Source organism: Sander lucioperca, chromosome 19 (genome assembly GCF_008315115.2).
Source record: "Sander lucioperca isolate FBNREF2018 chromosome 19, SLUC_FBN_1.2, whole genome shotgun sequence".
Classification (NCBI taxonomy): Eukaryota; Metazoa; Chordata; class Actinopteri; order Perciformes; family Percidae; genus Sander; species Sander lucioperca.
The window spans coordinates 27,550,937-27,567,108 of NC_050191.1; the positions used below are offsets into that span (position 1 = coordinate 27,550,937).

Here is a 16,172-nt window from a genome sequence, read left to right on the forward strand (position 1 = left end):
GGTGGAGCGAGCTAGAGAGAGGGGGAGCGCCTAGGACAAATCAGGGAATCACAGAACTAAAACGTGTTTTCGCCGATTCATCACTAGGGTTGGGTATCGTTTGGATTTTTATGATTCCGATTCTAAACCGATCCTTGAAAAACTGATAAATGACATCAAAGATGTAATATGTTTACTAGCGATCACGTGCAGTGAATGGTTAATATGCTTTTACGTCCGTGTTGGTGAGCCCAGAGGGAAGATATGGCATTTTAAAAGTAGCCTACATTAATGGTAGCTAGCCAACGGTAGGCTACAGAGAAAGGGGGATATTTTTACGTTCGTTTCGGAGCGACAGAGGGAAAATATTTCAGTCGACACATGATGAGGAACCAAAATTTGCGTTCTAATCCGGTCCGATTCCTACCGGTTGCGTAGGAACCGGTTCCATAGTGGAACCGGGTTTCAGTACCCAACCCTAGTCATCACTAGGGATGTAACTGTAGCAAGCATCTCACTATCACTAACGTTATCCACATTCCCATTTAGACGCAACAAATGATATATTTAGCTACAAAAAGTTGGGTAAGTACAAGGAGTCGTTGCTCTGGAGAGGATACACCGTCTGGTCTGGTCACGGTTCACAACGCTGCAGACCCACGAGATGCAAGGAGCTGCACCTTTTAACTCGTGAATCTTTGGTCTGAACTGGTCTTAATAGACTTGGTACCATTACAGAATGTTTTTTTTTTTTTTCCCAATACCAACACTCTCAAGTTGCATGTTGTCTAAACACAAGCAACCGCACAAGATTTTTGCCTAAATACAGTGAAAAACTGTCAGGAGTTATCAAGAATACAAAACTACCTGATGACCTTTTGATACTTGACAGTTTTTAGTTTTTGGTTCTACCGACTGATTTCGGTGTCAAATGTATTTAAATTTGATACCCAGCTCTACTTGGTAGACCAGAATGCAGTGCAGCAGCGAGACATTTCCAGCTCGGAATACAACCGTGGGTGAACTTGCTGTGTCGAACTCAGACTAAATACATTTCCTTCGAAACCTAGTTAAGAATGCAGTTTAGTTGTATGGGAACATCAATTTTATTAGACAGGGCTGGCTATCGCTGTAGCTATAGCTATGGCTCTTTCTCCACCTGCTCAACCCAAAATAGTGACTTCTTCTCTGAGGGTGATGCATTCTCATTCTGGGTAATAAAGGAAACATTTGAAGTGTAGTAGTTGACTGAAGGAAACTATAAAAGCAAACAAAGGCTTTTATAACTCCTGGAATGCACTGAATGGCACATACTGTGTGAGAGTATAAACGGGTGAGTTTTTTTCCTTTCATATTGTGTTTGTTGAAGACAGGCGCTGCTGGGTTTGACTTGACCATACGTCTGTCCTTGGGGAAAGGACGGTGTGTTTTAGCGGTGTAGGATTTGTTTTAATGAGGCATGTAAATTAATAGCTTAAATGGAATTTGAATAGGGTCAGAAAGTGGCCCTGACACATCTGTACGCGTGTATTTCTATTTAAATGTTTTGGATGTGCCTATTGATTAGTCCATTTGCCAGTCAGAATGCTGCTATATCTGGTGAAAATGTGCAATTTCAGTGTACTGTACTGTTGAATGTAATAAAGAAATAGGAATTTCTTACCTTGGTAAACGGTCTTAAGTGGGTTTTTCTGTTAGTGTTTCTGTTGTGGATCACTCACTCACATGTGTCCCGGGAGACTCTGCAAGGCCTGATGGGTAGGCTGCCATTCCACTAGCATCTGTCACTCTCAGGGGTTCTCTCCTTCATTATTTTTGTATGACACATTTCCCTGTGGTTTACTGTCCATATTCTCAGATAAATTAATATCTACAACAGCTATTGGAATTTAAAAACGTCGGAATTTTAACAGAGTTAAACAATTAAGATTAAGATATTGACTTAGCATACAGATATCGACATTTCTGATTGTTGAGACAGAGAAAGAAGGCCGTTCAACTTCAAGTCCAAAGAAAAAGACACAAAAAACTAAACAAACTGAAGAAGGGCAAATAAGGAAGGAAAAAAAAGCAAGTGCAAGCGTGGAATTTCCATTTTAGATTTATGCTACGCAGCTGAGGGCTGCCAGTCACTGACGTCGTACTGTCAGTTTGTTTTCGAAAGGAACTCTGGGAGATGCGGTCCCAGAGGCGCCAAAGTTGCCGCTAGAAACAACCTAACTTAATATGACGCATAACCACTTAAAAACCTGCACACATAAAACTATTTGCAGTTATATACCACTGGACGTCAGTGAGAAAGGGTTTAAAAAAAAAAAAACATTTAGCAAACGGAGGCTTTCAGGTATTTAATTCACTAAATTAGTCAAACACAGACGTTGCCATTTTGAAAATCCATGTTTCACTAATAACTTTAACGATGGCTAATTCAGGTGTCCCAGTGAGCCATGAGGACCCTGAAACTGAAGCAGCTAAATGGAATTCAGCCATCATTCATTTGATTATTTAAGAAGGAGACATTGTGACGTGACATTAAACATCGGGGACATTGAACAGCTCGTTGTGTTAAAGACAAAGCTTCTTTTGAAGCTTGCTAGAATGTTGAGTTCTAATACTAAGTTTGGCTGTAGTGCTCTCAGAGCTGTTTTACTCTTTTACTCTGTGTAGGGATCCATTCCATCATGTTGTCCGACACTTAATAATAATAATAATAATAATAATGTCCTGTTGTATGCACCATCTGACACTGACTGTCATAAATTGTGGAGTTTGTTCTGTATGTCTGAATGATACAGTAAATGGTGCTAATAAAAAGTTGATCTAAAAAAATTAAAATAATAATGAATAATAATCTGAGCCTGTCAGTGGTAAAAACAGCATGCACGATGCACATTTGTCCTATATCAGGGATCTTCAACAGGGGGTCCGTGACCCCTAGGGGGTCCTCAGAGTCAATGCAGGGGGGCCTCCAAATTATGGTTACATTTAAGTTTATTTCAAAAATTAGAGAAGTCCTAAATTTAATCTGACATATTGCTAGCAAATATAAATGCCCACTGATGATAGGCTTACTGGCCTATAGGTAATGTAGTCTCTAACATCATCTACAGATCCAGTTCATCTTAAGGATTCACTGTGACACATGCATTAACATTAAAACATGATTTATAAAATCATTCCAACAACTATTTTAATAGCTTAGTATTCTATGCAAAAAAGGTATGTATAAAGGTTTTGGGCCCAGTTTAATATGCAACATGTTATATAATATATGTAGTAGGGGGTCTCTGCTCCATCTCTCTTCCAGTTAAGGGGTCCTTAGCTTAAAAAATGTTGAAGACCCCTGATCTATATGATTACATTCCAGCCCGGTTCACGGCTGCTCCTTACAGCGTTCTTGCTCAATACTGGATCAATTTGAAATATTTTTGTTAGTGTTAGTCATTTAATCACTAGTCTCGCATTGCCATATCTTCCTCCACAGCACTGTGAAGGAAGGTCTGCCTAGTCCACACAGCATTCCTGGATAGGAGAAAAACTTGCTCTGGTTTATTGGTATTTCTTTAAACCAATCACAAACGTCATGGGCGGAGCTAAGCACCAGACGGAGCCACGGTGCCTCTGCAAAATAGCCTCGTGAAGGAACTTGTTTTGGTGGAACATGTGTACGTTCAAAAGTAGTTTTAGTCGTGCAACAGAAAACTCAGATTGGACAGATAGTCTAGCTAGCTGTCTGGATTTACCCTGCAGAGATCTGAGGAGCAGTTAACCATAGTCCTCACAAATCCACCAGAGGTTAGAACGCCAACACAAAGAAAGAGGAAGGGGACGGACATCCAGCTGAAAAGAAGAACATCCGGAGGAATTTCCGGCGGCACCGGAACGATCCTGGAAGTGAAACGTAGTGCATATAGACTACCCCGGGGGCAGTTGCTCGCCTAGCCTGGCTGAAAATATATAATACACATTCACTTTTATCCACTTCTAAGCGACTGAATTTAGCCCCATCCACCAGCCAAATGCTGGTAAAATATGCAAGTGGCTGGTAGGTTTGCTTCACTCACCAGCCGAAAACAACAATGTTGATTTAGAGCGGCTGGTAAAATGTGAACATTCACTAGCCGTTTGGCTGATGGACAAAAAGTGAATTTTGAACCCTGCTTTCTAACTCTGTGGTGCAAACAGAAATGTGAGCTGACGCTTTCGGCAACAACAAACTGAAGTGTGAGACTGGGAACAGACTCGAGGCGGGTTGTCAGGCACGGCCGCTAATACAGTTTCCTGGCATTTTACATTATCAGCTGCATGGCACAACACGCTGTCCACTCGACTGTGAAGCGTATGACTGGCAGGCCTGGTCCAAATAAAAGCAGGTTTGGGGAAAATCACTGTATGGAGGAGCAATGCATGAATGCACAGCGGGCGTATGTCACCCTTGCAGAGCACTCCGCTGAGACTGTGACAGGAAGCAGAGTCCCTGGGTGGTAAGAACAGACACAGGTGACACACTGGAAGGATGGTAATTAACGCAGAGCTTACACGGAAGCATCACATAAACACACCTGGCTCCCAGACGTAACACCTTACATATCTATGTATTTACACACACAGAGCTATGCATATGCTATCATACCCACACATTTGATTGGGAGTGGATGAATTACACTGGATACACTTGGCATTTAGTCTCTAAAGATGACTTTACTCATCATACATAAAGATTTAAGGGTATGGGACTCCACAGTCCTATGTCCTACTGTGATTACATTTTAGTGCCTCATGCTAACGTTGAAACACAAATATGATCCATATTTAAACAGTGTTTACATGCTTCAGAATCGCAGCTTGTAGGAGCATGAGTTTAGACACATATTTACGTATCCAGAATAACGAGATATTAAAGAGTAATTTTGTTTTGTTTTTCAACCTGGACCCTATTTTTAGAGTATATATATATATATATATATATATTTTATAAATAATATAACAATTAATTTAAAATATAATAACTCAATTAAATATATATATATATAATATATAAAATGCTGCACAATATATAATTTTTTGTTGTCATTGCGATATCAACTGGCCCAATAAACACATCGCCACATTTGTTTTTGCTTTGAAAGATAATACCAGTAGAAAACTTTTTTAGTGCTGCCTTTTATATTCAAATCAATGTTCACTTTGTTCAACAAAAGAAAGTTGGAAATGATTTCCTTTTATTTGATTTAAATTTGACAAGTAATTTGTTGTATTTTAGCAGAATACTGAAAGCAGCAGAAATGCAGAACTGAGAACACTTTAATATCTGTTTATTAAATACCCTCAGTTAACTCAGCTGAGTTAGGGTTATATATACTGTATTATACAAATGTACATGTACCGCAGTCTAATGCTACCTACTGCCTGCCCATGTTGTGTTGCTTGTGTAATGAATATGGCTGTAAGTTAACATTTCATTTGAAAGAGAAGGCTTTTGAAAGCAGCCCACCTTTAACGTCAGCCCAAAAGACACATCAAAGAGAAGCTAATCTGTGGGGACTGTGAGACATGAAAGCGGAGCAAATGAGGCTGCTGGCAGCTTGTAGCATCACGTGGAAAATGCCGGCGTCCAGGAAAGGTCAGCAGGTTGTTTTTAACAAACTGGCGAGACCTCCACTGAACTGTGAGCCTCTGCAGCGTGGTCAGGTACAGGCACTTCCACCGAGTACTGAGACCAGTTGAGTTTGATTCGCTCCACACTTGTTATTATAAAGGATGGTGTTCTTAATCAGCATCCTTCCTGGGATTCATTATGCAGCCTGCAGTGAGTAATAAGCGTGCCCAGAGCTTTGAAGCACACTTTAATCATAGCACTGAAGACTATTACTAAGCAACAGGAACTTGCAGATGTCTCAGAAGGATGCGTGGTGACAGTGGGTGGAGTGATGTTCACCTAAGGAGACGAGATAAAGTCAAAAAGGCACTTGTGGTTATCCAACTGTGTGTACCAGCCTGGCGTTGTTACTATTCTTTGGGTATCACTTGGTTTCATGGTCCATGATTGTTGTTCATTGTTTTGGAGCGTGAACAAATTCCCCCCAAAGACAGAAACCAAAAAAAACAAACTCAAACCAGTGATCATTACTTATGCAGGCCAACAAATTGAAAGAAAAAAAAACGTTTGACTGACATGTACAGTTGTGTGTTTCTGAACCCAAACATAAAAGCCTGGTATTACCTTAATAACGGGTGGTGGGGGGGTGTAGGTGTAGTACTGTCATGGTTGTGGTTTCCAGTTGGGGTTTTTCACCTGTTCAGCCCTCATGTCACCTGTCCCTCGTTATCTCATGTATTTAGTTTTTTTGCTTTCTTTGTCTGTTGTCAGATCATTGTGTTGGTTACTTCCTATGTCTCGCAGTTGCTAGTATTTCTGATTCCCAACTTTAGTTTTCGGAGCGTTTTGGAACTCCTTTTGCCTGCCTGCCTGCCTTAGGACTTCCTTTGTTGTAAGCCGTCTTAATTAATAAATCTTCTAAATCTTCCACTGCCTCCTCGTCTCTGCACTTTGGGTCCAAGCCTGCATCCCTAGACATGACAGACACCTTTTGATCCACATATCCATATCCAGTTTATGGCAAGCTCTGCTGAAACGTCTGCATGGTAAAAACATGGTAAGTGCGACCCAGAAGGTGTTTGGAGGGGTCTACGAGGTAAGCCTTGTTTACCTAAGCAACTTTTTCCTTAGATGGCTAAGCTCTCACATGGGCCAGACTGTGTTTCAAAGATGGGTACCATTGATTTCGTTGCTCAGCGCTGGGACTCCATTGGTATCAGCACAATGGCTGAAAACTTTTGTTAAAGATGTCTTGTGTGTGACAACACAACGTGGGTAAGTCACGCAACAAAACACAATCAGCAGTCCCAGTTTGTAACAACCCATTCCAGCATGTTAGACTTTATTGAGTTAACCCCAGCTAGAGGATATAAGTATTGTCTAGTTGTAGTTGATTTATTTTCAAAATGGATTGAAGCCTTTCCATGTAAACATGCAGATGCAAAATCAGCTGCTAAACATCTACTGCCCGATGTAATTTCCAGATGGGGAATTTCACAAATTGTCCTCAGATAACGGGCCTCATTTTGTTAACACCACCATCTGATTTTTGGCAGAGAAAACGGGTATTGACCTGAGACGGCACTGCACGTAGAAAGAGCTAATTGGGTTTTGGACAACAACCTTACCAAAATGATGGAAGACCCAATTAGATTGGGTCTCTTGTCTCCCCCTTGTGATGATGTATATGAGGGGCAGACATCACTCAACCATAGGCCTCTCGCTGGATGAAGTTTTGACATGTGTATGGGCCAAGATGTGTATAAAGGAAAGCCCACAGATCAGATCCTGGTAGATGAGGCCATGGTGGCCTATTGTAGGGAGCTAACCCGTATTGTGAGTTCTATCTCGGCCCAGGTGAAAGCAGCCCTCCCGATGCCTTTGAAAGGGGGAGAGAGGACACATCTGTTCCAGCCAGGAGACTGGGACCTTGTTCACGCTGGAGAGGCCCCTATCAGGTGCTACTCACTACACGCGACAGCGGTAAAAGTGAAGGAGAGAACAACTTGGGTCCACGCGTTCCACTGTAAGAAAGAACCAATATCGTGAGAAGAAAAATTAACAGAACGGAGTTTGTGATGCTATGTTGATGTGTTCACTAGTGTTTGAGTTGGTGATGCCAACACAGGATGAAAACATCACATTGGCCGACTCTTCGGGAAGAGCTAAGAGGCGAATATTGATTGAACCACAAATAACAGGTGATATAAGTGAAACAAGTGAATGACGATGATTATCTGCAGCCAACAGCGGCGATGGGTAACACATGTAACACACATGGTGTGCAATGATATCCTCCATGGTAAAACATACACATCCTGATCAGCAACGGTTATTGGCAATAGTTGTACCAAACTGTGACAGCGTAGATACTTGTTTATATCCTGCTGGGAGACCACTTAAAGAGGATGAGATGCCAGGGGTTTTGTGTAATATGCTGAGCAAATTGTAATACAAATGATGATTGATTCACTTTTTACTCTACGTAAGGAACAGACCTTATAATGAAGCCAGCACCTACAGTATGGTTCAAGTACGGCTGCTTGAAAAACTATCTTACTGTTTTTGTGTGCAGGATGGAAATCCCCCCATTATGCAACTGGCGAATCAAAGATAACAACATTAATGGGTGTGGCTGAGTGTGCGACATACGGAGGACAGTATCCTGGCACTCACACATTTCAAGGGAATGCGACAACTGTGGAAATAGCATCAAGTCCAACAGTGGGATATTTTGCGACAAGTACTTTGGTTGATCTTGTTTTCATGTGTGGTGGGGTGGAAACAATTAATATCATTACATGTTGAGATATTGGTCACAATGTTGTCATTAGCTAGCCAATAAATCTGATTTGAATGCCAGATCAACTAGAGGACACTCCCCGACTAAAGCGACTGGTATGACTGACACTGTTGTTAGAAAGTCCAGATCCATTCCTGCAGAGTTTGTATCTTCCATACTGGTGGGTCTGTCCACAACTGGGAGTGACTACACTAGCTTTACATGTAGCTTCGCACTATGTGGGTATTTGCAAATGCAATCATGAAAGGTTTTTCACTAGTCAAAGAGACTTTAAAGTCACATAGACTAACCTTGTTAAAACACCAACAAGCCCTAGATCTTTTGTTAGCCAAAACTAGAGGTCTATGTGTAACTTTAAACTTGACGGGTGGTGCATGCATGACTTTAATTCCAGATACTATGGATAATTTGACTGACGTTATCTCTCCGTTAAATCACTTCAAATCTGCTCTGCTTCCCAGGTCCAGCCATGATGATCCTTCCGGGGATTGGCTGACCAGTGTTTTCGGATCATTGGGGGAAGGAATACTACAGCTTTTATTACCAATCATCAGGACCATATTGTTTTTGATAATTATGTGTCTTATGACATGCACTAAGGCTATGCTACGTACATTTATCGCCACTTCTCTGACTGGGGTTATAATGCAAACTGATGTGAATGCTACAGGTATTTGTGAGAATATGGAAGAAAATCCTTTTCAACAGCTGCAGCTTTTTCTGGAGGAAAATGGTGTTTAAATGACTCCTGTGTCTTGTGTTGTCTTTGATTATATATAGCACAAATGATATTTCCTTCAAGTTTAATATCTAAAATATGTGTAGAAAAGGAATAGAATGTTTGCCATACAGAGCGATTTTTTTTCCCTCCTTAAAGCATCAAAGTTTTTTTTTTTTATCCTTTCTGTTTTGGTTTAGCATGTTAGGTGTACGTTATGGTTTTTAGTCACTTCCCCTGCTAAATTAGGGGTGAGATGTTTATCAGGTCGTACACAGAGGGTGATCACAGGCCCTTTCCTCTGGATGAGACCCATGATTTTTATGGTCATTCGTCATTGCCATTCAATTCAGTTCAGTTTTATGTATAGTATCAAATCATAACAATAGTTATCTCGAGACACTTTACAGATAGTGTACGTCTAGACCACACTCTATAATTTATAAAGTCCTAACAATTCTAGTAATTCCAGTAATTCCCCCAGTTCTAGGAACTACACGGTGCCAGACCCCCCCCAGCCTATTCAACGGCCACGTCTGGCCCATGTATTTGAAACACAAGAACATCATGGAGTCAACAGATGTTGATGTCTTGCAGCTAGATGGAACCAAGTCAAAAGGAACAACTGTTCAACTTTGTCTACGGCGACATCCTGAATAATATCCAGAAATCATTGTCATCGGCATTGTCAAAGACAGGGAAATAAAATAAAATTGCTTCCCTGCCATCGCCCTAAGAGAAGAAAAGCTATAAATAATGTTTGTTTTTGCCCAAAGAAATAAGGGCAGTATAGTCTATTATATACTATTGAGTATTTAACCACATTGGAGTTTTTTTATTAACTCTACATATGAGGGGTAAAAATGTTCAAATGATAAAAGGGTGAAATGTTAAGAAATTATTATTCCTAGAGTTTTATTATCATGTATCATTTCCTATATACATTTTGTGTTCATTACTGCCTCAAACTGTGTTCTCCTCAGCTGTAATCTTGAACAGCAACAATGAGGCCTATTTAGGAGGTTTGCTTACTGTGATAGGAAGCAGGCACAATCCTCGAAGCATAAACCGAAATACCATGTTTGGGAAATATATGTGAACTGTAGAGACATACATTAAAGCCTGGCTTTGGTTACTGAGATGAGGAAAACTGTTTTTCTATAGGACTCAGGGGATTGTTGCCCTGCTACGCCCTGTAGCGCCCTGCAGTACCCTGCAACACCATGAACTACTACAACTACTATTTCTAGTCATTATCTTTATTGTGATTATTATTGCCATTGTCCATCACACCCCCAACCAGCACCATCAGACACCGCCTACCAAGAGCCTGGGTCTGTCCCAGGTTTCTTCCTAAAGGGAGTTTTTCCTCGCCACTGTCACATTTACGCACTTATGCTTGCTCTTGGGGGAATCACTGGAATTGTTGGGTCTTTGTAAATTATAGAGTGTGGTCTAGACCTACTCTATCTGTAAAGTGTCCTGAGATAACTCCTGTTATGATTTGATACTATAAATAAAATTGAATTGAATTGTTGCTTGAAGACTTTTGTAGTCCAGTAATAAAAGGGAATCTTTTCCATAGGATACAGAGAGTCATGTTTGGGCTGTATTACAGTCAGAAAAGACTTCTTTGTTCTGTGACAGTATAAAATCATTGTGTACAACTGTTCTGGGGAGTTGCTGGGGAAAACTGATCTGGTCAAACTGTGTTACTTTTTTTCTGTAACTTCCCTGTAATTAATTACATAAACATTTCCAATATATCACTTTAACAATCTCCATGTTCTCTGTGCTTCTGTGTTTATTGAGTTCTCAAGTGTATCACTGGAGAGGTGCAGAAGTTCTCCAGAACAATAGCATGTCAAAAATAGTGATATAAAGTCATAGTATAGCATGTCGAAAAAAGTGAAAAATAGTAATAGTATAGCATGTATAAAAGTCTTAGTGTAGTATGTTGAATAAAAGGGATAAAAAACTCATAATAGCATGTAGAAAATATTTATATAAAAAGTCATAGCATAGTATGTTGCAAAAAGTAATCAAAAAGTCATGGTATGTTGAACAAATTCATAGTATAGTATATCAGAGAAAGTCATAGTATTCAATGTCGAAAAAGGTGATAAGTCATAGTATAGTATGTCGAAAAAATGTATAAAAAAGTCATAACATAGTATGTTGCAAAAAGTCATAAAAAAGTCATGGTATTTCGAAATAAGTCATAGTATAGAATTATGAAAATAGTCATTGTATTTGATGTAAAAAAAAGTCATAAAAAGTCATAGTATAGTATGTGGAAAAATGGAGGTAAGGAGGTCTACAGAAAGGCAATGATCAGATTTCAACCCTTATAAACATCCCTTTTCAACTACAGGCAGGAACATTACCTTTAGACTACCAGTCCCATGAACACGTCAAGCCTCTCTATTTGAATGCTTCATTCCTGGAAAGTAGGTCTCAAAACGTTTTGCACACCATGAGGTTTCATAAGTGAAAAATAGTCATACATGCATGTCGAAACAAGTCATGGTATAGTATGTCGAAAAAAGGGATAAAAAGGTCATATTATAGTATGTCGAAAATAATCATAGTATAGTATGTCAAAAATAATCATAGTATAGTACGTCGAAAAAAATTATAAAAAAGTCATAGTAATGTATGCCAAAAAAAGTGATAAAAAAGTCATAGTATAGTATCTTGAATAAAGTGAAAAATAGTCATAGTAATGTATGCCAAAAAAGTGATAAAAAAGTCATAGTATAATATGTTGAAAAAAGGTAAAAAAAAGTCATAGTACGTCAGAAAGAGTCATAGTATAGTATGTCTAAAAAAATAAAGAATGTCATAGTATAGTATGTTGAAAAAAATAATAAAAAGTCATAGTATAGTACGTCGAAAAAAGTGATATAAAATGTCATAGTATAGTATGTTGAAAAAAGGTAAAAAAAAAAAGTCATAGTACGTCGGAAACAGTCATAGTATAGTATGTCGAAAAAAATGGAAAAATGTTATAGTGTAGTATGTTGAAAAAAGTAATAAAAAGTCATAGTATAGTATGTCGAAAAAAGTAAAAAAAGTCATAGTATAGCACATTGAAAAAAGTGATATAAAAAGTCATAGTACGTCAGAAAAAGTCATAGTATAGTATGTTGAAAAAAGTGATAGTATAATATGTCGAAATAAGTCATAGTATAATATGTCGAAAAAAGTCGAAAAAAAAGTCATAGTATAGTATGTCGAGAAAAGTCTTAATATAGTATGTCAAAAAAAGTCAAAAAAAGTCATAGTATAGCATGTCGAAAAAAGTCGAAAAATGTCTTTATGACTTTTTTCGACATACTATACTATGACTTTTTTTCGACATACTATACTATGAATTATTTTACTTTTTTTGACATACTATACTATTTTTTTAATGACTTTTTTCGACATAATATACGGTGACTTTTTTTTACTTTTGTCGACATACTATACTATGACTTTTTTCGACTTTTGTCGACATACTATGCTATGACTTTTTTTCCCCTTTTTCGACATACTATACTATGACTTTCTATAATTTTTTCCGACATACTATACTATGACTTTTTATGACTTTCTTTGACATACTATGACTTTTTTCTACTTTTTTCGACATACTATACTATGACTTTTTATGACTTTTTTCGACATACTATACTATGACTTTTTATGACTTTTTTCGACATACTATACTATGACTTTTTATGACTTTTTTCGACATACTATACTATGGCTTTTTTCGACATACTATCATATTTTTTTATGACTTTTTTGACATACTATACTGTGACTTTTTTATCACATTTTTCAACATACTATACTATGACTTTTTTCAACATACTATACTATGACTTTTTTCAACATACTATACTGTGACTTTTTTTGACTTCTGTCTGCATATTATACTATGATTTTTTATGACTTTTTCGACATGCTATACTATGACTATTTTCGACATAATATACTGTGACTTTTTTCTACTTTTTTGACATACTATACTATTTCTTTTTCATGACTTTATTCGACATAATATACTGTGACTTTTTATGACTTTTTTCGACATACTATACTATGATTTTTTATGACTTTTTTTGACATACTATGCTATGACTTTTTTTGACTTTTTTCGACATGCTATACTATGACTTTATCATAATATGACTATTTGGACTTTTTTCAACATACTATACTATTTCTTTTTTATGACTTTTTTCGACATAATATACTGTGACTTTTTATGACTTTTTTCGACATACTATACTATGACTTTTTTTGACATACCATACTATGACTTTTCATGACTTTTTTCAACATACTATACTTGACTTTTTTCAACATACTATACTATTTCTTTTTTATGACTTTTTTCGACATAATATACAATGACTTTTTCGACATGCTATATTATGACTATTTGGACTTTTTTCGACATACTATACTGTGACATTTTTTTCCACTTTTTTTGACATACTATACTATAATTTTTTTTTTTACTTTTTTCGACATACTATACTACGAATTCTTTTCAACATACTATACTATTTCTTTTTTATGAATTTTTTCGACATAATATACAATGACTTTTTCGACATGCTATATTATGACTATTTGGACTTTTTTTGACATACTATACTGTGACATTTTTTTCCACTTTTTTCGACATACTATACTATGATTTTTTTTACTTTTTTCGACATACTATACTATGAATTATTTTACTTTTTTCGACATACTATACTATTTTTTTTAATGACTTTTTTCGACATAATATACTGTGACTTTTTTAAAACTTTTTTCGACATACTATACTATGACTTTTTTTCGACTTTTGTCGACATGCTATACTATGACTTTCTATAATTCTTTCCGACATACTATGACTTTTTATGACTTTCTTCAACATACTATGACTTTTTTTCTACTTTTTTCGACATACTATACTATGACTTTTTAATAACTTTTTTCGACATACTATACTATGAATTTTTTTACTTTTTTCGACATACTATACTATTTCTTTTTTATGACTTTTTTCGACATAATATACAATGACTTTTTCGACATGCTATATGACTATTTGGACTTTTTTTGACATACTATACTGTGACATTTTTTTCCACTTTTTTCGACATACTATACTATGATTTTTTTCGACTTTTGTCGACATGCTATACTATGACTTTTTTCAACATATACTATGACTTTCTATAATTCTTTCCGACATACTATGACTTTTTATGACTTTCTTCGACATACTATGACTTTTTTTCTACTTTTTTCGACATACTATACTATGAATCTTTTTACTTTTTTCGACATACTATACTATGAATTATTTTACTTTTTTCGACATACTATACTATTTTTTTAATAACTTTTTTCGACATAATATACTGTGACTTTCTTTTTACTTTTTTCGACATACTATACTATGACTTTTTTCGACTTTTGTCGACATACTATGCTATGACTTTTTTTCCCCTTTTTCGACATACTATACTATGACTCTATAATTTTTTCCGACATACTATACTATGACTTTTTATGACTTTCTTCGACATACTATGACTTTTTTCTACTTTTTTCGACATACAATACTATGACTTTTTTCGACATACTATACTATGACTTTTTATGACTTTTTTCGACATACTATACTATGGCTTTTTTCGACATACTATCGTATTTTTTTAAGACTTTTTTGACATACTATTTTTACTATTTTTACATACTATTTTTTTTTGACATACTATACTATGACTTTTTTTGACTTTTATCAACGTACTATACTATGACTTTTTCGACATACTATACTATGACTATTTGGACTTTTTTCAACATACTATACTATTTCTTTTTTATGACTTTTTTCGACATAATATACTGTGACTTTTATGACTTTTTTCGACATACTATACTATGACTTTTTTCGACTTTTGTCGACATGCTATACTATGACTTTTTTCAACATATACTATGACTTTCTATAATTCTTTCCGACATACTATGACTTTTTATGACTTTCTTCGACATACTATGACTTTTTTTCTACTTTTTTCGACATACTATACTATGAATCTTTTTACTTTTTTCGACATACTATACTATGAATTATTTTACTTTTTTCGACATACTATACTATTTTTTTAATAACTTTTTTCGACATAATATACTGTGACTTTCTTTTTACTTTTTTCGACATACTATACTATGACTTTTTTCGACTTTTGTCGACATACTATGCTATGACTTTTTTTCCCCTTTTTCGACATACTATACTATGACTTTCTATAATTTTTTCCGACATACTATACTATGACTTTTTATGACTTTCTTCGACATACTATGACTTTTTTCTACTTTTTTCGACATACAATACTATGACTTTTTTCGACATACTATACTATGACTTTTTTCGACATACTATACTATGGCTTTTTTCGACGAGAGAGAGAGAGAGAGAGAGAGAGAGAGAGAGAGAGAAAGAGAGAGAGAGAGACACACACACACAGATAGACAGAAAGAGAAAGAGAGAGACAGAGAGAGACAGAGAGAGACAGAGAGATGCTATGAGTTCAGGAGTTAAGCCTGGTTCAGGTTAAATCCTCTGTGTGTGAGGAATGAATAAATACAGCAAAAGAAAAACATTAAACTTTCTTTTATTGTCTAGTTTGATAGTCAGCCACAACTGAAAAATAACAGATATAAATCTAGGAATGAATAACAATTCATTTAAAAAGCCACAGTGAGTGTTTTCACACATAGGCCTACTGGTAGTATACAGTGGTATGTTGGTTTTTTCACTCTGGTCCAAACGCCAGGGCCAGAGTGATAGAGATGTTTCCATGACGACTGACCAGAAAAGACGCACGTGATGTGCGTTGCTATGGTACTGATAAACAAACCTTCTAATGCTAATTGGTTAGCTAGCAACAGACACCGAACTATTGACATTATGCCGCTATATCACATTTAACCGACCTGACATGTCAACGTCCTGGGCAACTTTTCTCCATGCAGCAGCCTCTCTGTTTATATCTGTATAAGAGAGG

At 36.6% G+C, this 16,172-nt stretch overlaps 1 long non-coding RNA gene across 1 annotated transcript; it reads left to right on the forward strand.

Moving 5' to 3' along the window:
• The first annotated feature begins 467 nt into the window (after window positions 1-467).
• LOC118493822 lies at window positions 468-15,705 on the forward strand. The gene is made up of 3 exons (XR_004895845.1): window positions 468-824; window positions 8,102-8,111; window positions 15,695-15,705. It is a non-coding gene; the product is annotated as an uncharacterized LOC118493822 (long non-coding RNA).
• The last annotated feature ends 467 nt before the right edge of the window (window positions 15,706-16,172 follow it).